Raw genomic sequence first — 23,766 nt, 5'->3', positions numbered from 1 at the left:
TAGCAAATTGAAGATAAGAAGTAGAACATTGTGCAGAAGTATCCCAAGGCCTAGGAATGATAGGACAATCAAACATGGGTCATGTCAAAGAATCATTCAATGTCCACTACCATCGAAACAGAGGATATCACTTTCATACTCATGAGTATCCATCATCACTAATTGTGGAGGAAGATTAATATAGTCAGATGGATATGGTAAGGAAATAAGAGGGGAACAGTGAAGAGGTGGGTAAGATAAATCATTAAATGATGATATTTAAGGGATAATGATGATGGGAAACAAGGGAATGTAAGTAAAATTTTATGAAGGGATTCTGCTAGAAAAATAGAGGGAATAGGTGGGACAACAAAAGCAAGTTCAATAGGAGTAGGTGAAGATGTAGGATTAGCAATAAATGGGCAAACAATAAACATTGGAATTTGAGGGGAAACTACAGGGGTAAAAGATAAGAGAGGGATACTGTCTGGATTAGAAGTGAGGATGGCAATATATAAGGGTAATCGATAAGAAATTAGAGAATAAGATAGGATATCATGAGGATCATATGGGTAGATGGAAGAACACAAATCAAAAGATGAAAAGAAATCCTCAATGAACAAGGGATTATTAGCAATATGGTTCAACAGTTGGGATCACAATGGCTAGATATCCAACTTATGAGAGACACTCCATCGACAGCAAGGATCCAAAATAGCATTCTCCAAAGAAGGATGCAAAGCATAGCCTCTACACCACAATGTCTATTGATGATGATTCCTGATGCCATCGACCAAAGTCATCTCAGCAGAATATACATACATGACTACCTATCAAATCACATCTCCTACATAAATATTCATGTCCTCCTCATCATGGATATGCAAATCTCCTCAAAGATACATAAAAGATAATAATTGGGCCTCATGAGAGAGATTAAACCATTAACAAATCTATCAAATACTGCTTTGAGTAAATCTTCAGACCACATGTTCTGCCACCCATCCTTCAGAGGTTCTAAGTCCACATTACTCAAGGAAATGTACAATGAAAAGTGCTGCTGATGATACTTAATCTAGAAGGATGATGGAGGACACCAGTTTAGCATAATGGACAAAATCTTCCTGAACACAATTTATTGCTATTGAAGGTACTCTACCTTGGTAGAGAACCCATCACACAGTTTAGCTTTTTGTTGCACAACTGATCTAGCTCTTCCTTAGAAGACAGCAGAGAAGACATCTGCGGGGCTAGAGGACGAACAAAAAGAATAACCTTATTCACTACCAAAGGAGTAGAGATCTCCTTTTGCAGCAACAAGGAAAGGATCTTTGCTAGCACTAGGCACAAGGGAAGCTGCAAAAGACAACAACAAGGCCTCGTTGATAGAAGTAGGGGATAAAAAAAATCAAAGGTCATAAACTAAGCTGGAAATCTTCTTGTAAGTCTCCATTAAAGAGTAATGGAGCTTCATATCCACTAGAGGAACTTTCAAGGCCACAAAGAGATAAAGACTAGCCTTGCGAATATAATCAATATCCAAAAGGAGATAGTAATCATGGATTGGTAATGGTACATGGTAAATCACAAGCGGGGATGTGGAAGAAGATGCCATTTTGATCACACTTGATCACCCACACACACAAACACACACACAAACTAGGAAAATAAAAAGTATTCATGGTGGTGTGTGGACACCTACTACAAGGTCTGATACCCAAAATCCCATGTCCAAACAAGTCGTAAAATAGAAAAATCCATGTACGAAAACAACAAGTCGACTAGGGTGATAGTCGGCCTCCTCTAAGGTATGAAAAAACCAATACTAATATCATGGTTTTAAAAATAAAAAAAGGGAGACAAGGAAGGGTTTGTCACTTGGGTGCTCATGTATTGTGTTTTTTTAATGATTTCTCTTCTTTTTGAGTTTCTTTTTTTGTCTTTGTGTTTTTTATTTTTCAATTTTATTTTGTGTGGTGTTTGAATCCTTAGAATTTTGGAACTTATGTATCGTGCCATGTTCAAATTTTCTTTTTAGATTTCAAGTCACATTTGATGTGAATGGGACTTGAAACATTTTGATAGGTTTGTTTTATGATTTATTTTCCATTGGATTTGTTGTTTTTTTCTCTTGCTCTTTTGTTTTTAAATAAATAAATTTGAGTTACCAAACAGCTACACAAACATTGGGAACATGAAAAAGAATTTTGTATGAATTTAAATACTCATTTTTCTAAAATTCTCTCAAAATTTTCAAGAATTTTCTCATTTTATAAGTTTTTTTGTTTTTTAATGTAAATAATAATTTTCCAATGTGTTTTCAAAATTTTTTAAACGTATTTGTGGTTGTTCATAATCATGAAAGAAAAATTTTAAGACTTTTTTCTTTTTTCAAAAATTTTATTAAATTTTAATAAAATTTATAGGGATTTTAAAATTATTTCATGATTTGTATTCATTTTTTTAGTGTGGGGATTCAAATAATGAGTATCAAGACAGTGCGGTACTTGATGGCAACTATATGTGAACGACAACTCCGTGGCACTAGCGAAATGGGATGCGCATCCTCACGCGTGAATGAGGGTTCACAACACACGAATGCATGAATGTGAGCAAACATGTACACACCCATGCGAATAGTAGCAAGCACGATCAACACCGCCCTGCGTGTGTGTCATGAAACTTACAGAGGGCATTCACATGATGATGGAACCTGAATCACAATCGAGGGGATCCGCGGTAAGGGAACGGGGAGGATGGGAAGGGGAGAAACGGGGGTAAATGTGTGTGTGTTGGGGGGGGGGAGAGGGGTGGGAATGGGGGCTACAGAAGGGGAAGGGGGGGGTTTAAAAGGATGGGGTGGATGGGTAGGACAGTGAGCGGAGGGGGGGTAGGATTGTGGGCGGGGGGATAGGAGTGGGTGGGACTAGAGGCGGGTAGGGAGGTGTAGTGGATAGAACACTATATTAGGGAATTTGGGAATTTTCATATAGTTTGGGAATTCCCAATATATTTAATATTTGGCCACATGGTCAAATATTGTCCCCTTACTTGAAAGTGGAGTCTACCCTAATTACTAGACTAGATAGGTTATCTTTTCAAAACACAATATTAGTGAGTTTGGGAATCTCCCAATTCCCATTTTTTGAATACTAAAAAGGTGACACCCAGATAACATGCCCATAAGTTTCTCAAAACCATATGATGTGACCTATCATTGGAAAGCGCTTGTAAAATGGAATCTATTGCGCTATAGAGTGCTCGATTTGGAGTCATATTGTTCAAGTTATGACAAATCCAAAGATTTGACCACGTGTCCCAAGCTTATGGGAAATTCCCATATTCCCCAATATGGTGTTCCAAGTCCCACTTTAAAGCATAGGCTAAGATTTAGCCACATGGCCAAATCTTTACCCCTTATTTGAAAGTTGGACTTCGGACATTCCCAAATTCTCTAATATGGTGTTATAGGCGGAGGGAAGTAGGAGTAGTAATGAGGGAGATAGGAGGAGGTGTGGAGGAGGTAGGAGGCGGAGTAGCGGTTGGTCACAGCGGCAGGGCAGGCGATGCTATGGAGGGCTGATAACCAGAGCAGGGGCGGTCAGGGCGCAGCCCGAGGCGAGGGCTAGAAGGGTTGGAGGAAGGGGGAGGGAGAGAAGGAGGAGAGGGAGAAGGGGGAAGGGGGAAGAGGGAAGAGGGAGGAGAAAGAAGAAAGGAGGGGGGAGGAGAAATGGCGGGAGGGGAGGGAGCAGGGAGAAGGAAGGAGGGGGGAGGGGAGAGGACACAGAGAGGGGAGGGTCAGGGAGAGACAAAGAGAGAGGAAAGAGAGAGGAGGAAAGAGGGGAGGGGGGAACATATTGACGGTTGGGGGGTAGAGCTTCATTTTTTAAAAAAATTGGTGTTGTTTTGTTTATTTTTAAAATTAAAAAAAAATAAAAGTGTGTCCCCCTGTCCCGTGCACTGATGCGAAGAAGAGGTAAAAAAATTTACATTGTTGGGAACGAGGGAGAACTTGGGGTGGCCAAATGTGACACGGTGAACATGTGGCACATGTTTCAAGGAAAAAATGGACTGAGCATGCGATATGCGAGGGATGAAGAATCAAAAATTGGATGGAAAATTTAATTTGGAGGATCCGGGCATCAAATGAACACACTGTAAAAAGTAAAACTAGGCAGGGCAATGAGAGGAATGGCATGAACAATGCATCTAGCATGTTTGATAGCAAATAGGGGGTTCACGTGGAAAAAGATGAAAAATCAACCATTAAAAAGTACATGAACATTAATTTTTTCAAATCGATTAGTTGAAATGAAATGTAGAAACAAGGAAAAGTATTTTAATGAGGAATTGGATAGGTTTATCACGTCAAAATGCAATTCTGACGAGAATAGAACCCATTTGCATGGAAAAAATAGAAAAATAAAACTCAAAAATGTAATTAAAAATTAATAACAAAAATAAAAAAGTTAGAATGGAATGCAACAAGAAGAAAAAAACATTTGAAGTGACAAGTTGGATAGGGCTATCTAGTCGAAACATGGTTCTGATGGCAAATGGGATGGTTCACATGAAAAAACGATAAAAACACACCCAAAAATCTGAACAAAAATTAATCCCAAACAATCTGTAAGTCGAAACAAGAGGCAACAAAAAGAAAAAATGTCAAGGAGTGGTGGGTGACATGCTTGTCAAATCAGAACACAATTCCACTGGAAAAAAGATGCATTCACATTAAAAAAGGGACAAAAATATGTAAGGAAACGCAATTAAAAAGTAATTTTAAAAAAATCGGATATTTGGAATGAGGGGGAGAAAAGGAAATATGTCTGAGTGTATGAATAGCTTAAGGCTATCCAAACAAAATGCCATTTCCACGAGAAAAGAGTGTGCTCATATGGAAAAAATAGAAAAATCGTGTAAAAATAAACCCGCAAATACACCAAAATAAATACGTCCAATCCATACATCGAAAAGAGGGGATGTTAAAAGAAAAAGTGTCTGAGAAAAGGAAAGGATTGAGCTATCACATCAAACTGTAGTTCCGGTGCAAAGAAGATATATTCACATGAAAACACGTCTGATTTGCATAAAATTCTTCAAAATTTAATAAATTGGGAACTGTGGCATGGAAAAGGGAGCTGTAAAAAGTAAAATGGACACTTCCAAACGATGAAGAGGACTATAGAAACATGTTAGAATAGGGTGTGTAATGGAGAAAGGGACCTCAACAAGGTATAAGGAAAATAGAGTATTCTGTAAGGATCAATTGATAGGGTGTTCACAAATGTATTCCACTAAGATGCACAAGGACATGTCCCCACACTTAAGACATGAATAAATCAGCTTGACTAATCAAGAAGGGCCTAACACTTGGCTAAGATCCATATCCATATGTCCCCACACTTAAAACATAACATACACATAAATGAATGCAAGAGGTAGGGGTAGAAACACTTGGCTTAGTCAGTTGGTTGATATAGATCATCGACATGCGCTAGGGAGTCAAAGTCATCCACACAAGAGGTACCAAGGCTCACCACAACATGCTTGTGACATGGCATAGACCATCCAGTAGCACCTAGAGAGGTAGTGTTGTTGATGAAGATCCATCAAGCCATCGATGGTGAAGTATACATCACTCAATCTCGATAATCACTCATGGAAGGATGATAGATCAAGCACTTGCCTCGGAATTCACATCACTCAAGGAAAATGATTGAACCCCATATCTCACACTCGGTTTAGAAATCAACAAGAGGGATGGTTCAGAAGGACTACGCCAACGTGCACAGTTGATAGTGCATCAGTGCATCCCTACCCATCTGGCATAGGTGTAAGGAGGAAGGCCAAGGAGCCTTGTAATGCAATGCATCGAACAGAGTGATGTGTTATTAATGATGACGAGGGGTTGTCCCATGTGTGAATAGAAAATGAGAACATATCTAATGCAAATTATTGTAACGTCCCTCAATTCTCACCTCTTAGTTGATGAAAGGATAATCAATCATGCTCAGCCCCCTTGCCTCATGCCCTATTGATGAATATAGGAGGACAATTGAGTTCTTCACACCCATTGTTATAATCCATACTGCCACTTATGCACAGGTTGTATGCCTTATGTGCAACTGATGGTGCAACAATCCATCCCGCCCTGTGCCAGCATACGGTGCGAGAAGGAAGGCTAGGGAGCCTTATAGTACCATGCATAGAAACATATTGTGCATTGTGCATTGAGAGGCTCAGCCCATGCATGCAACACTCCATTCACACATCGCACCTCTCTGTTAAATTTAAAGGGCAAATACTAGTCAGTCACCCCACCCTCTGTCTCATACTCGTCAGCTAAATACAAAGGCCAGTCCATACTCACATCTCCATCCAGTTAGGATGAAAGCTAACAACACTCAAAGAATTCTTGATAAAGATTAGCTTCGTTTGGTTGATGATGTCCACTTGTATTTGTTGATAAAGAGGTGTACCCAGGGAGGTAGCCAATGGATCAGAACTTTCGATTGCATATGAAAGATGTCATCTCATATAGGATTCAAATCCACTAATGGAGTTACAAGATACAATGCACCAAGGGAGGCAGCTTCAAAAATGCATCTTGAAAGGTTGACTGAGGAATCAACTAATCTATACTATGGGGTGTTGCCACATTTTCCACCACCAGGTTCTTGTCCAAGGGTGTTTGCCACCTTTCCTTGGAATGAGGCCTATTATGATAGGGAATTTCTTCCTTTTGTCCCACTACAGTTTTAATTTTTGTTTTTTTTTCTTCTTTTTCTTTTTGCCTACCCTTGAGGGTGTTTTCACCTTTTCTTGAAGAATAGGTCGGCATGATAAGGATTGAAGTCCTTTTCTCCCATGACCAATATATTTCTTTTTCTTTTTCTTTTTTTAAAATTTCCAAGAGGAGAATGGTACAAACCCCATGTATCAAAACCATCCTTATCGATGTGTAAGGGATGAAGGGGCTATCAGCGGTGATTGTCAAGATCCCCAGGAAGGATAATACTTCATTAGGCGATAGCCATTGATTAGGAAGGGATCATCAGAAGCATCGATAGCCTGTACTTGGAGAGAGCCTTCGACAAAGCCATTAGGGTTGATAGCAAGAATCTTATAGGGCCCATCCAATGATATTGTAGCTTTTTTGGGAACTTACCAAATCTTGAGTCATAGGCTAGGACTAAGTTACCTTCCTTAAATTTCTTATGCTTGATAAATTTGTCGTGATAGGCCTTTCGTCATGCATGGATTGCTTCTATACACTGTAGGGCCATTCTACAAGTCTTGTCCAAACATTCCAAATGTAGGAGATGGTGCTACAAGGACTCATTATTGTGTAGTAGCCTTATAGGGAGATTATGTACACCAAGAGAGACTCTATAAGTCGATCGTCCTAATCACAGTGATGTGAAGTAATTGTCCTTGTCAAGGATCGAGCAGAGGATGCGATTGGTAACTTCGACTTGGCTATTGGGTCTAGGGTAGTAGAGTGTGGACTTACTTGCAATGGAAAATCTTGTACAGCTCTATCAATTCTTCCATAATCTTGTTGAGAAAGTAAGTACCTCTGCCATTTACTAGCTCTAAGGGACTGCCAAAATGGGTAATGATATTCTCATATAGGAACACAGCCACATTGTTGCCATCATCCTACTTTAGAGCTTTGGCTTCACACTACTTTGTGACATAGTCTGTTCAGACCAAAGTATATCTATTCTGCTTTCTTCTGGTTGGTGGATCAATGGGGCCAATGAGGTGGATGCCCCACTTCTCGAACGGCTTTAGGGGAAGAATGGGTTGTAGTGGCATAGTGCTAGTTTTGGTAGGCTTTCCCATCAGTTGACAAGAGTCACAATATTTGTAGTAGTCACAATCATCCTTGTGGAGGGCCAACCGCCAGTAGTAACCTACGAGCAGAGCCTTTCTTGATATCACTTCTCCTGCAAAAAGTATCCTCCACAGGGCTTGTCATGGCACGCTTTTAGAACTATCCCAATCTCATCTCTCCTACCACACATCTTCACAACACTTCATCTTTTCCTTTATTATATAGAGCGCCATCTGATGGGGTGTAAGGGATTGATTCCAATAGAAGCTTCTTCTTCTCTCACAGCTGGAGATTGGTAGGAGGATACTACTGAGTTGCCAAAAGGTTGGCAATGTCTATATACCATGGGGTTACAATTTCAACTAGAAAAATGGAAGCATTAGGGAGGTCTGGGTTATCTTACTCCTCTTCGTCTTTCTTTGAGGGATTCATGACAAATGATTAGCTAGGACATGGGAGCGACCAAGTTTGATGACCACTTCAAAGTTGAACTCTTGGAATAGAAGGAGCCATCTCATTATTTGGCCTTTCACATCTACTTTGTTCATTAAGAAGGACAGGGCTTCATGGTCCACATAGAATTTAAAGTGCGTCAATAGGTGTTAGTGTTGGAATTTCTCCAAGGCAAACACCATTGCTAGGCATTCGAGCTTAGTCCTTATGTAGTTTCTTTCTCAATTAGTTGATTTTTGACTTGAGTAGTAAATAGGTTGATCTAACTTTGAGGAGCCTTTTCAACATAGAACTATGTTTATCCCTTCTACTGATGCATTAATGTGCACATGGAATTTCTTTATCCAATCAAGAGATTGCAAGATGGGTGCTTCAATGAGACACTACTTTAGAGTATTAAACGTGCCGTCCCAATTAGTGGTCCATGTAAACTTTGCATCTTTCCCCAAGAGCTTATGCAAGGGGGGATGCCTTTGTTGCAAAGTGTGTAATGAACTATCTATAATAGCCCACATGGCCAAGGAATCCTCTCACTTGTTTGAGGTTTAGTTGGCATTGTTAAAGCTACAATCTTCATGGGGTCTATTGCTATTTGTTGTGCAGAGACAATGTGGCCCAATAGAACTCCTGAAGCAACCCTAAAGATGCATGTTTCGGGGTTGAGAGAGATCCCATACTCTTGACATCTGTCAAAACACTACTCTAGGTGTCCCCAATGCTCACAGATTAGGCTATAGACACAAAAGTCATCTAGGTATACCTCAATGAAATCATGGTGTGCAGATCGGTCGCAATATGCTCACGTAGTGAATCCCGGAAGGTCCCCAAGAACAATGAACTCTACCTTTTTGCACAAAAAACAATGTAAAAGCATGAACGACAAGAAGCAAGAGACCAATTGGGTTCAATCTCCCCCCATGCCTTGTGTGAGCGCTTCACAAAGCATGTATTTTATGTATATTTCCATCTTCATGCTCAATAATAGCCCAATTTACAAAAATATGACAAGCTTTTAGCTTTTGAGTTTGCTTTCTACAAAAATAGGAATTAAAGCTAATGGACGGTGCCCATAGAGTCTGGTACGCCCAACACAATGTCCAAATAGAAATAACATATCCGTGCGCATAGGCGCATACAAAATAATAATCAATAATCGATGTCTCAATAGACATAACAAAATATAGGCGTGGCGCCTATCAAAATATAATCCAAAGGTCGAATACTCACTAGACTCCAATGCTTTCCTCCGCCACTGCTGCTATCTCTACACATCAACTGAAGCATTCACAATCGTTAGTAAAATAATACAATTAAACTGACAAAAGTGAATACCTAGCAGTCTTCAGCTACATAAATAAATCAACTGGTTAGAAATAAATCCTAACCTTAATTTATTACGAGTGCGCACTCTAAACTCATAAACGTTTATTAATTTAATATGCATTTTATGGAATCACCCGCTATGGAATCACCCATGTACACACTAAATTAATGAATTGCCCGAAAAGGACAAGCGTCCCCATCAACTTCTCGCACAAAGAATCCTCTTTGTGTATGAGCCCCGGTCATCTAAGTTTATGGAATCCACCATAAAACCTCACGGAATCCACCGTGGAATATGCCTCCTGGCATCATACCCCCGGCCCAATTTACAAAAATATGACAAGCTTTTAGCTTTTGAGTTTGCTTTCTACAAAAATAGGAAATAAAGCTAATGGATGGTGCCCATGGATTCTGGCACGCCCAATCTCAATGTCCAAATAGAAATAACATATCCGTACGCATAGGCGCATACAAAATAATAATCAATAATCGATGTCTCAATAGACATAACAAAATATAGGCGTGGCGCCTATCAAAATATAATCCAAAGGTCGAATACTCGCTAGACTCCAATGCTTTCCTCCGCCACTGCTGCTATCTCTACACATCAACTGAAGCATTCACAATCGTTAGTAAAATAATACAATTAAACCGACAAAAGTGAATACCTAGCAGTCTTCAGCCACATAAATAAATCAACTGGTTAGAAATAAATCCTAACCTTAATTTATTACGAGTACGCACTCTAAACTCATAAACGTTTATTAATTTAACATGTTTTTTGCGGAATCACCCGCTATGGAATCACCCACGTACACACTAAATTAATGAAACGCTCGAAAAGGACAGGCGTCCCCATCAACTTCTCGCACAAAGAATCCTCTTTGTGTATGAGCCCCGATCATCTAAGTTTACGGAATCCACCGTAAAACCTCACGGAATCCACCGTGGAATATGCCTCCTGGCATCATACCCCAACTAAGAAATTTCTTATTTCAGTGTATGAACCAATTTGAATCTCTAAATCTTGTACTTCTTGTGTGCCATTGTACCTAGTGCCTAAAAATGCAGCTTTTATGCGATAATTCGTAGGTACAGTCTGTAATTTCAATTCCTTTACCAGTTTTGCTGAAATAAAGTCATGAGCACTACCGTCATCATGCAAGATAGTTCTTTCCTTTCCATGCACCAAACATTTCATAGTCAATAATGAATGTGGAGTAGGCATACCTGGTAAAGTGTCGGAAGTAGTAGTAGTGTCATCCTCATCTTCAGTGAAATCAGGCATATCCTCATGCTCGTCTTCGTCCATGGCTCCAAGATAGTTGATATGTGCTGGTGGCTTCTTTGAATGACAATTTGCTGCGAGATGCCCAGGCTGGTGGCATTTATAGCATACTATTGGCTTGGCTTTGGTTACATTATTTGCAATGGCTGGAAGTTTGGGTACATTTGGATTTGCTTGTGGAATAGGCTTAGGATTTGGATTGACATTGGATGGTAATGCAGGTGGTTTAGCCCAATTCTTGCGGAAAGATGGTGATGAGAAATGACCTGGATTAAACCTTCTAAAATTGGAATTGAATTGTTTAGATCCATAATTACCATTGGCTTGAAATTGCTGTGGTCATCTGTCTCTATCACGTAACTTATCTTCAGTGTCGTGAGCTAGTGAGATGGCGTCTTCAAGGGTAGCAGGCTTGAACATGTTCACTTCAACGTAGTAATATCCAAGAAGTCCAGACATATACTTCCGCTTATGTGTCGTCTCTGGTACGTCTTCAAGCATGCATAGTTGTAGGAGTGCATTCCAAAAATGCTCTGTATACTGTGGAATAGGCTCACGATCCCGTTGTTGAAGTAGATCCCATTGCTTGATAGCCTTCTCATGAAATTGCGGTGGAAGGAAATTCTGCATGAACTTCTTCTTGAAATCTTCCCAAGTAGCAGGACATTCTATGCTCTTGCGTACTACAGTCCACCAAAGTGATGCTCTGTCTACCAAATGATTAGTAACACACTTGATTTTATCTTTTTCTGGATAGGTTTCCTCATGGAAATAGTAATCAAACTGGCTAATGAATGATAAAACAGTCTTTCCTTCTCGTATGCCATTGAAAGTGCGAAATTTGAAACTTCGTTTACTTATCTTTGATTCCTTGCGAATGGTTTGAGTTTCAAGAGTGGCGTCGATGGTACGTCGAATCAAATCTTCAGCTTGAGGTTCTTCTTTGTCGGTAGATACTCTTTGTAATTTTGTCAATTGCGCTTGCAATGCTTGCCTAGCCCTTTGTTCTTCTTCCAATTGCAGCATGATTAGATCCAGCTTTTGTTCCATGGTAGGCTCAGGTAGGTCGTCTTCAGCCATAGGGTCATCCATATGTGGGGTCGTCATCCTGTAAAACTCAAAAGACCTTTCTCACTCAAAATCAGGTTAGCGGGATGAGCGTAGCTCAAATTCGGGGTTACAAGGCTATGTATTTTTGGGTATTTCTTTCTCAATTTTCAGAAAATCTGCAATATTTCCATCTTCGTTTGCTGAAAATACTTCAGCGGACCTGTGGATGGGTAGAATACTTTGCCACGAACAACTTTCCAGTTCAGATTTTTTGCTCAGGAACAAGCCTTCTAGGAGTTTTGAGCACTAGTCAGTTCTGACTCCAGTTGACTAGTCTGACTTGCAGAGTTGCAGACTTAGCCGACTTGCAGAGTTGCAGACTTGCAGAACTTAGGCCGACTTGATGAACTTGCAGGACTTGATTCCAGTCGACTTGCAGAACTTGACTTTTGGTGCGCAGGACCCGGAGTTTGGTGACTTTCTTGCCTTGTGTGACTTGCAGAAACTTAGCTTTGACTTAAGAGATTAAGCTTGAAAAGCTTAATGACTGAGTCGTCTGATTTCGTGGGGGGGGGGCCGTTTTGTTGACGTCGCGTGATTTTCGGAAGGCTCTCAGATACCACGCGATGAATTTCGGAAGCAATTAAGCTTCTAATCCAAGCTTGTTGATTAATAATGTTAAGCTTTAAAGCTTGAGGAAAAGAAAATACTCTGTTTATCCACGACTTGATGAAGGAGATGGATGCGTGGTCCTCCGCCTGCACAGCCTGGTCCTTCGCAATCTGACAATAGAAACAGGGGTTCTTGATCGCCAGAAGTCTGCCTGTATCAACGGTTCGCGACGAGATTGACTGTAGAGCCCGATCGTTCCTAGAGCTCCGCCTTCGCTCGAGATGGGTAGCGATTGGAAGCTCTTGATCTCAGCTCCGCTCTGATACCACTGGTACGCAGATCGGTCGCAGTATACTCACGTAGTGAATCCCGAAAGGTCCCCAAGAACAATGAACTCTACCTTTTTGCACAAAAAACAATGTAAAAGCATGAACGACAAGAAGCAAGAGACCAATTGGGTTCAATCTCCCCCCATGCCTTGTGTGAGCGCTTCACAAAGCATGTATTTTATGTATATTTCCATCTTCATGCTCAATAATAGCCCAATTTACAAAAATATGACAAGCTTTTAGCTTTTGAGTTTGCTTTCTACAAAAATAGGAATTAAAGCTAATGGACGGTGCCCATAGAGTCTGGCACGCCCAACACAATGTCCAAATAGAAATAACATATCCGTGCGCATAGGTGCATACAAAATAATAATCAATAATCGATGTCTCAATAGACATAACAAAATATAGGTGTGGTGCCTATCAAAATATAATCCAAAGGTCGAATACTCACTAGACTCCAATGCTTTCCTCCGCCACTGCTGCTATCTCTACACATCAACTGAAGCATTCACAATCGTTAGTAAAATAATACAATTAAACTGACAAAAGTGAATACCTAGCAGTCTTCAGCTACATAAATAAATCAACTGGTTAGAAATAAATCCTAACCTTAATTTATTATGAGTGCGCACTCAACTCATAAACGTTTATTAATTTAATATGCATTTTGCGGAATCACCCGCTATGGAATCACCCATGTACACACTAAATTAATGAAACGCCCGAAAAGGACAGGCGTCCCCATCAACTTCTCGCACAAAGAATCCTCTTTGTGTATGAGCCCCGGTCATCTAAGTTTACGGAATCCACCGTGGAATATGCCTCCTGGCATCAAATCATGCATATGGTTTTGGAATGCGGTCATCATCACTCATCATTGGAAGGTAGCAGGGCCATTATAGAGCTCAAACGACATTACTTTGTAAGCATAGGTTCCCCATTTTGTTGTGAAGGTTGTTTTGGATTGATCTTATTCTCTGATCTAGACTTGATCGTATCCACTGAATCCTTCTAAGAGAGAATAGAGTTCATGTCCAGCCACTGTGTCCAATAATTGTGATATGTGAAAGGGATAGGAAAATTATATTTCTTAGTCTTGGAGTTTAGCTTTTGCAATTCCACACATATTCGTAGCTTTCCATTCTTCTTAGGTACTACTACTATGGGCGAAACCCATTCACTATTGGCATTGGATAGATAACTTAGCTTCAAGTAGCTTCAACAATTTGGTTTTCCTGAGGGTTGAGTAATTTGAATTCATGCACCTCTGTCTTTGCCTCACTAGCTTGGCATCAAACTTGATGTGATATTGACACACAATGGGATAAATCCTCTTTAGAACTTTATATGACCATGCAAATATATCCAAGTTCTCTTTCAATAGGTAATGCAAGATTGAGAGCTCTTCTTCTAGAAGAATAATACCCACCTTCAAGTGACATTTAGTACCATCAATATCCACAAAAGTTAATTGCTTTTCACCTTCCACTTCGCAGATGAAGGCCCCACAAACTACTTTTAGATATAGATCTGACTTCTTCAAGGGGGTGGTCTCGTCTTTCGATGCTCCACTAGAATAACCAATTTCCTCTTTCCATGTGAGGACTCTACTTGCTCCTCGGGATGCTAAAATGGTATCAAGGTTGGTTGGAAATTAATTACCTCTTGTCTTAAGGACTCAACTTCCAAGGATACCTCCAAGAAGGTCACATAATAGAAACCATCTGAGTTATGGTTGGATTGTAGGACTAGTGGTCGTTGGCAAGGTGCATCGTGATTGTCCTTTCTTGAGAAGGGTAAATTCGGGTGATAAGAGCTACTATTGAAGGAAGGCTTATTGTACTTAATCCATTGCTTATGGATATGTTTCATATGCTTGTGACTCATTAGCCACTAGCAGTCCAAAGGGTACTAGAGTCATTCTATCTAGTAGCATGAGATCTTCAGCTTCTATAATCTCTAGGACTTTGCACTCATTTTTATTGTCTTCAGGCTCGATAGATTATTCCAATTTTCTTCCATAATCTTCTTTTATATTATCATCATCTTCCTCTTCAAACTTAGTCTCTACCTTTGTAGGGGCTCTGTAAGAGAAGAATAGATTCTTTGTGTTGTCTTCTGCCTCTGCTTCTGTATCTGGATTTACTCTTGTATCTATCTTTGTCTCTGCTTCTATCTATGGTTCTGCCTCTACCTCACTACTAGAGGTGATTTTAGAAGGCATTTTTGGTTTGAGCAGGAGGTATTTGCCCATTGATAAGGACTTTACTTCTTTCGAGACTTGGCTTATAATGCCCACTATTAGGGATTGTATCTCTGTTTTCTTGGAGAAGATCCATTCGACACCTCTTCATCTCTTGATGTGCCATCTATTACTTCATTGAAAGAGTATATTAAGACTTCAATGGAAGTGGATCCATTACCTTTTTGCAAGCCATACAACTTTAGCACCACTTTTTTTGTCCTCTGGCTAGGGTTAGGGTTCCTTTGAACCAATTTGTCCGTGTTGTTGCTTCAAAAAGCTATGGTCTTCCTAGAACTAGAGGATATAAGGTCCTATAGGAATTTGGTTTTACCACAAGATAGGTCACCCAATAATCACTTCCTGCGAGGATTGTCTTTACATATAGGAGGATGTCCAAAGGCTTGATTCTGCATAGGTCTACGAGTCTAATAAGCCACTATGTAGGATGCATACCTTGCAAGCCTAGATCCTTCATTATATGTAGGGACAATGGTAGGAGAAATCCTTAGGCCACGTCTTCTTGTCAATATGCTTTTGAATTCCTTTTGATAGCTAGGAGACGACATCAGCAATTATCGGGATGTTAGGTGTGGTGGTTTGAAGGTGTCTAGGTCTTTTACCAAGTCATATTCTTTGATAGGATCCACGAGCTTTTCCAATCGGCTAGGAAATGGGGCGACCCCCACTTTTTTCTTTCTTTCTTCTTCTAGCAGTGGCAACAACTTCACTTCTATTACTAGAGGTACTTCTACATCCTCTATCTCTTGGGCCTTTGGTCATGTCTCTATAACTTCCTCTATATCCTTCTATACTACTGGATAACTCTATATTGCACCATTATGTTTTGTATTGTTATGTTTCTCCTTGGGAAGATTGAACTTCACCATTTTGGCATAGGGAATGTTCTCTTTTGGAATTGTGGGTTTTCTTTTCTTGGTATGCATTATTGCGACAACTTCCAATTCCACCAAGTTGGAGACAGGTTCTTGGGTCTTCTATTTGTAAAAATTACATGGTGCAGCGAATAGAATCTGAGAAAAAGATAGAGATAGAGAGTACACAATAGATAAGAGGAGAATTATAAAATTTCTTTAGCTCCAAACAACTGATACAGAGATGGCTCTGTACACCCATGCGCTTCCACATTGAAGCTTAGATGATGATCTAGATAGAAGATAGGTGAAGAGCTTAAGGCTAGCTTGAACAACTCTGAGTGGGTGAAAGATAGGCAATTGATGACTGTGAAGGGGTTTAACTTTTAAAGCCCGTGAAGGCGGTTAGGTCGGCATGACCGACCTACTATATGAGTCTCCACTAGTCGGCTAGGGAATATTCTAGGGAATATTCCTTTTACTGTCGAGCCGGGGGCATTGCCCCCCCGAACCCCTGCTAGAGGGGCCGCTGGCCCCCTGCTAGGGAATATTCCCTTTACTGTAAGGCGGGGGGCATTGCCCCCGAACCCCTGCTAGGGGGGCCGCTGGCCCCCCTAATGCCCCCCAGCCAGGGGCTGCTTTCGTGGCCCCCAAACCCCAAAATAGGGGCCCCTTTTAACTCCCTTACCCCACTCGATGCAATGTGCCTCGAGTTACTACCAACTTAACTACTCAATCCAACCCAAAGATTAGACCCACAATGGTCACCTTTTTGCCATTCAGTCACATAGACCTCATCTGATATACAAGTAAGGACTCAACTAATGTCCAGGCTCACATTTGTCTTCTCCTCATAATGGGAGCCTTTCAACTTTGAGCACCATGGATCATTGGTGGCACCTTATGAGGGTGGGGCATTGAGCATATCTAACACCCCCCCTCAATGTCCACCCGTAGGTGAACTATCTCCTCCGCTCAATGCCGAGTCTCTGAGGATGAACTTGAAGTAGATCCCTTGTAAGTGCTTTGGTGAAGATATCTGCTCCATTCTCCTTTGTTGGACAGTAGACCAGTTCCACTATCCCATCCTCCATCAAATCAAGCACATCTATATGTTTGGTACGTGCATGAAACACTAGATTTTTGGCAATGGTGATGCAACTCTGATTGTCACATCTCAGCACATTTGGTTCTTCATCCAACACTCCCATATGCCATAGGATCCTTCTCAACCATACTGCATCACATGTAGCAAAAAAAGCTGCCTTGTACTCTGCTTCGGTAGAAGACAATGCCACTATTGGCTACTTCTTACTAATCTAAGAGAAAATTCATGAACCCAAAGAGAATCAATAACTAGAAATTGACTTCCTGGAATCACAGTCTCCTGCCCAATCTGAGTCACAATTCCCCACAAGAGAATTTCTGGAACTGTATGTGATACCATAGTCAAGAGTTTCCTTCAAGTATCTGAGCACCGGCATCCCAGCCTTCCAATGACTCTCATGAGGTTTGTTTGAGAACCTGCTCAAAACACCAATAGCAAAACTGATATCTGGTTGTGTATTACACAAGTAGATCAGACTGCCAACCATTCTCCTACACCTCCCAATGTCTGCCACTGCTGATGTATCCTCAACGGATAACTTTTCATTCACCTCCATAGGTGTAGCTATCTCCTTGCACTACGTCATGCCAAATGCCTTCAAGATCTCCCATGCATACTTCTTCTGATAGATGAAGATCTTTCCTAGCTCTTGCCAGACTTCAATTCCCAAACAATTGTGTAACAAGCCCAAGTTTGTCATTTCAAACTCAAAACTCAAAGCTTTTGAGTTTGGTTGATCATATCTTCATAGTCACCTATAATAAGAAGGTCGTCCACATATAGGACAATCACTACAGACTTTTCACCATCACTGTAAACATACAAGTTAGCATACGAGGTACATCTTTTGAATTTTAAGCTTAAAAAGAACTTATCTATCCATTGGTACCATGCTTGGGGGCTTGTTTCAGCCCATACAATGCCTTCTTCAGCTTACACACTTTGTTCTCAGAATGGGGGGCCTCAAACCCTGGTGGCTGAGCCACGTACACCTCCTCCCTGAGGTCACCATTTAAGAACGCTAACTTAACATCCATTTGGTAAACTGGCCACTACTTGTGGGCAGTCCACTACAAGTACTATGCGAATAGTGGTCATTCTAGTAGTTGGGGAAAATGACTCTTGAAAATCAAACCCTTCAACCTGTGAAAATCCTTGTGCAACCAGTCTAGCTTTGTGCTTTTCTAAGGCACCATCAGCCTTGTACTTTACCTTCGAGAGCCACTTGGTGCCAATAACCTTCCCAAGTGTCATTCTTCATTATGCTGTCATACTCGGCCTGCATAGCTACCTTCCATGCTCAATCTACAAGTGCTTCTTCTAAGTCAGTTTGCTCCTTTACTTCTCCCATAATCTCAACCATCAAGGCCATATTAACTATGTGAGCAAAAGCCCTCCTTTTTTCCTCTATTCTCTGAGAGCTCCTTGGTCCATTTGCCTTCTCGTCAACAGATGTGGGCATAGGATTATTGTGGTCATAGAGCTGCTTCACCCAATGCAGCAATGGCTTTTCTGGTGGGGTGATGTCAGGTTGGTGAATATTTTCCTCATCATCTGAAGATGATGCTTCCTCCTCCTTAAGGATAGGGACAGCTCTCGGGACAGGTTCATAGTGGACTACTTCTTCGCTTGATGATAAAGTGGAAGAACTTGCCTTCTCCTCCTACACTATATATAGCTGCTCCTTGAACACCACATCATGGCTCGCAATGATCTTCTTTGCCTCTTGGTCATATAATTTGTAAGCCTTCTGCTCATCACTATAACCCGAGAAGATACATTTTCTGATTTTTGGTTGTAACTTGTTTCTCTTCTCACCTGGAATGTGTGCATAACATTCACATCCAAAAATTCTGAAGTGTGAGATAGATGGTTTCTTACCAGTGTAAGCCTCATGAGGTGTTTTTCCCTTGAGAGCCTTTGTGTAGCTCCGATTTAAAATGTAGACTGCAGTATTAATAACTTTAGCCCAAAAATGGTTAGCCAATCCCTTGCCCTTTAGCATGCATCTTGTCATCTCCACAATGGTACAATTCCTGCGTTCCACAACATCGTTCTGTTGAGGTGTGTGAGGCATCATCAATTGACGCTTGATCCCTTTGCTCTTGCAAAAGTCTTCAAAATCCTTTGAGTTGAACTCACCACCACCATCTGTTCTAAATTTCTTCACACTTTTCCATGTTTCATTCTCAACAACTGTTAGCCATTCTTTAAACTTACCAAAAGCTTGAGCCTTATCACGAAGGAAGTACACCCACATCTTCCTATTGTACTTGTCGACAATCAACATAAAATAAGAAGATCCCCCCAAGGCCCGTGTAGGCATCTTTCTGCACAAGTCAGCATTGCACCAACTCTAGAGAAGCATGTGCTCTATTCTTTCTTTCTTATGGAAATGCCTTTCTTTGTTGCTTGCCCATCATACAAGCTTCACATGTTTCCTTCAATTCAGTCATTGTAAGTAGGTGAACAACCATACCTTGCTCGTGTATCTCCTTCAACACTGCAAATCCAATGTGTCCAAACCTTTCATGCCAAAGCTTATGTGTGCACACTCCAACGGTAGCTGTAAGAGCACTTAGCTCATATAGGTTGTTTCTTCTTTCTCATTTTCCAACAACTTTGCCATCACTATCAAGAATTTTTACACCTGTCTTCTTGAACCTCACTTCATGACCAAGATCAGTTATGGTAGCAACTGATAACAGATTTCTCCTAATTTTGGAAACATACAACACATTTGAAAGCTTTTTGACATCACCATTTGCAGCAACAAATGAAATAGTACATGTGCCCGCGGAAAGGCCTTTTGCATCATTTCCAACCGTCACAGTGATGGATTCTTGTAGAGGCTGCATAGAATTGTATAGACCTTTCTTGTTGGTCATGTGACGGGAGGCCCCACTATCCAACACCCGTGAGTCAGTGGGAGATTCTTCTTGCACCGAGGAGCACACCTCCTCAATGGTTGCCATGAATAATTCCAACTCTGCTTTAGTTGTATTGGCTGTCTCTTTCCCTTTACTTTTTAAGGGTACCATTATTTTCATCTGCCTTTTTGACACGAAAATCTGCGATTGCATGTCCTTTGTTCTTGCAGTAGAAGCACTCTCCTTGAAACTTCTTCTTACCGCCCTTCTTCTTTTTTTCACCATCATTTTTTATGGAGGGACCACCTTTGCCTTTTGCATTGGTAGAGAATGCAGTGCTTCATTCTCAGGCTTTCAGCCTCAACTCCTCCTCTAGCAATAATGCAAAAAACTCCTCAAAACTCAAAGCTTGAGGTCTCACCTGAGTATTAAGGGCAGTTACTAGTCCATCAAACTTTTGTGGACAAATCCAAAGACACCTCCTCGCTAGCTCCTCGCTAGTCTTTTATATCCCAGCACTAGCCATCTGGTTGTACAGATTCTTAATTCGAGTGATAAATGCTTCAGATGTCTCTCCTTCAGAAAACTTCTCCTCTACTAGTTGATTCTCCAAGTTTTTGAATCCTTTTTTGGTTTTGCATTTCATACTAACTCCTCAGTACATTCCAAGCCTCTAATGCTTTGGTTGTATGCTGAATCAAAGTCAAAACACTGTCAGAACAGCTTGTAACTAAGGCACACAATGCATCTGCATTCCTTCATTTTCAAGCTCATAGAAGATCTGCATTCGAAGGAATCATCACACTAGGATTTGATGGGTCGGGGGTAGGCTGTGGTTCTACATCGGTCCCTCGCACAGTCTTCAAAAGCTCATAAGAATCAAGGATAGTTCTAATTTTGAACTTCCACAAGGTATAGTTTGCACCATCTAACTTTCCTTCGCTGAAGGTTGGTGGACGAATCCTCAGTGTTTCAATAGCTGGTACAGTAGCACCACCTCCTGCACTGCTTCTTGATGTGCCAGAACCGCTTCTGGAAGACAACATTGTTCCTCTTTGATGTTGAAGCCTTTGCCTCTTGCGTACTCTTCGATCCCTTAGAGCCCCCTAGGCTTTGATACCATGTAAAAATTACACAGCGCAGTGAACAGAATTTGAGAAAGAGATAGAGATAGAGATTACACAATAGATAAGAGGAGAATTAGAAAAATTCTTTAGCTCCAAACAACTGATACAGAGATGGCTTTGTCCACCTGTGCGCTTCCACAGTGAAGCTTAGATGAAAATATAGACAGAAGATAGGTGAAGAGCTTAAGGCTAGCTGGAACAACTCTGAATGGGTGAAAGATAGATAATCCATGGCTGTAAAGGGGTTTAGCTTTTATACCTCATCAAGGCGGTTAGGTCGGCATGACTGACCTACCATATGAGCCTCCACTAGTCGGCTAGGGAATATTCCAGGGAATATTTCCTTTACCGTTGGGCCGGGAGTGCTACCCCCAGACCCCCACCAAGGGGGCTGCTAGCCCCCTAGGACCTCCTAGAGCCAGGGGCTGCTTCCGCGGCCCTCAGACCCCAAAATAGGGGCCCCTTTTAACTCCCTTATCCCACAACTCAATGCAATGTTCCTCGAGTTGCTACTAGCTTAACTACTCAGTCCAACCCAAACATTAGACCCACAATGATTACCTTTTTGCCATCCGATCACATAGACCTCATATGATATACAAGTCACAACTCAACCAATGTCCATGCTCACATTTGGCTTCTCCTCATAATGGGAGCCTTACAAATTTGAGCACCATGGATCATTGGTGGCACCTTATGAGGGTGGGGAATTGAGTATATCTAACACTATTGGGTATCAGAGATAGCTTTACAGGAGCTAGACTGGGACACTCTTTTGTAGTGTGGCCTTCTCTTTTGCATCGATTTCATAAGCGTTTATGGTCCATGGACCTTCTAGGATTTAGACAATTTGGTGATATGTGTCCCTTTTCTCGGCATCTGTAACACTCCACCTTTGATCTCTAGCTACCACTAAAGACTATTATTCTCTGTAACTCTAAAAGGGAAACCTCCTTGGGCTAAAATTAGGATGAACTCTCTGGGATTTGGTCTGATATCGTGGGTGGTCATCTTGGATTCCAACAAGTCGAATCTTGCTTCTTCGTCTTTCTTCCTTCTTTCATGCATATCCTCCGTATACTTCTTTCTTAAACAATACAAACAAAAGGCCCTAGGGATAGTTGGTTTTTGGGTACATTCAATGGCTAAATGTCCCATTTGATGGCACTTTCCACACCGTATATTAGATCACATCATATCTCTTCCACCTCATGTAGAACTAGATATGTTGGTGGTATTCACCTTTAGCATCTACAGCTATTTTGTAATCAGATCTATCAACTCCTTCTTGATGCTTGCAACTAAATTAGACAAATAGTCCTTCAAGTTTTTACCACTTACTCATAGTAGGATTTTGGAAAGCTTTCATAATCACTACATAGACTAGTTTTAGAGATCCTGTTGAGGTTGGTCGTTGTTGGTTCTAGTTAGTAGGGTTCCATAGTTGTTGTTGAGTCACCATTGGGGGAACTATTTGAGGCCACTATTGTTCTGGTTGAACCATCATTTGAGGTATTGCTATTTGTGGCCACTGTGGATTTAGTGCACTATACTACAGTATTGTTTTCATATGAGGCTAGGGGTAGAGAACAGTCCCTAGGACTACATTTGGTGGATATACCAGTCCTGGTATGGGAGGAGGTAAAACTCCTCTTTCTAAGGTTATCCATAGCCTTTCTTCAACTTCATCATATAGTCTTGCACGTTCCACTACAGCTTGTAGGTTGACTGATCTTCTCAATTCCACAAACTTATTAACTTTTGGTTGTAGGCCTCTAAGAAAAACTCATTTTTGGATCCCTTTATCCAAGTGATGGTTGGTCCATCTCTTCAGTATGGATTCCATTCTAGAGATATATGCTTCCACCCATTCACTAGAGAGCTTAAGTTCATAAACTCCTCTCACATCTACTCTTTAAAACCTTCATGCTTGAATTTAGTGAGGAAGGCCAAGTTCAGGTTGTTCCATGTGTCAAAGGTTCCTGGTGCTTGTCTCTCATACCACTGAAATGTCGCACCTTTGAATGTGGCAAAGAATATCGCCAACCAATTCTCAAGGGGATTCTAGCATTGTTGACTACACATGTTACCATGAACTCAGCTACATGAAGATCAAGGTTTGCATTGTACTATCCTTTAAAAATGGGCAACAGGACTACATTTGCTGACCTGTCACATCAAAATTTCCATGATAGATCTCACTAGGAAGGGGACCTTGAGTTGCCATGGGACTTCCGTAAAGAGTATTGCAAGGGTGTCACAGGAGGCTTCTGTTACTAGTTTATTCTTGTCTTTAATTTTTTCATTCTCTCTTATCACGTACCTCTAGACTCGTTCTAGTGCCTGCCTCTTGTTTGTGTCATTCATCAGAGAGTGAGCTCCATCCAGCTTGTCTACATAAGAGAATTGGAAGGGCTTCAATCTCTAGAGACCTCTCTTGCCAACATTTCTTCTACTTTCTTCTTTTCAACATCTTTAAATTTAGCTTTCATTTCACTATAGAGGAGGGGAAGATATTCAGTTTTGAAGGTATCAAAACTCATTTATTTGAGGATCGCCATAGTGCCATCATCTTGATAATAACAACTTTGGAGGGTTTCAATAGTATAGATTGTGAAGAACACTCTTTCTACTAACTTCCAGTGGGTTGCTAATTGGACAAAC

The sequence above is a fragment of the Lygodium microphyllum genome, chromosome 2 (genome assembly GCF_053477565.2).
Source record: "Lygodium microphyllum isolate KBCC chromosome 2, Lygodium_microphyllum_v1.1.10, whole genome shotgun sequence".
NCBI lineage: Eukaryota > Viridiplantae > Streptophyta > Polypodiopsida > Schizaeales > Lygodiaceae > Lygodium > Lygodium microphyllum.
This window is presented reverse-complemented; position numbering follows the sequence as displayed.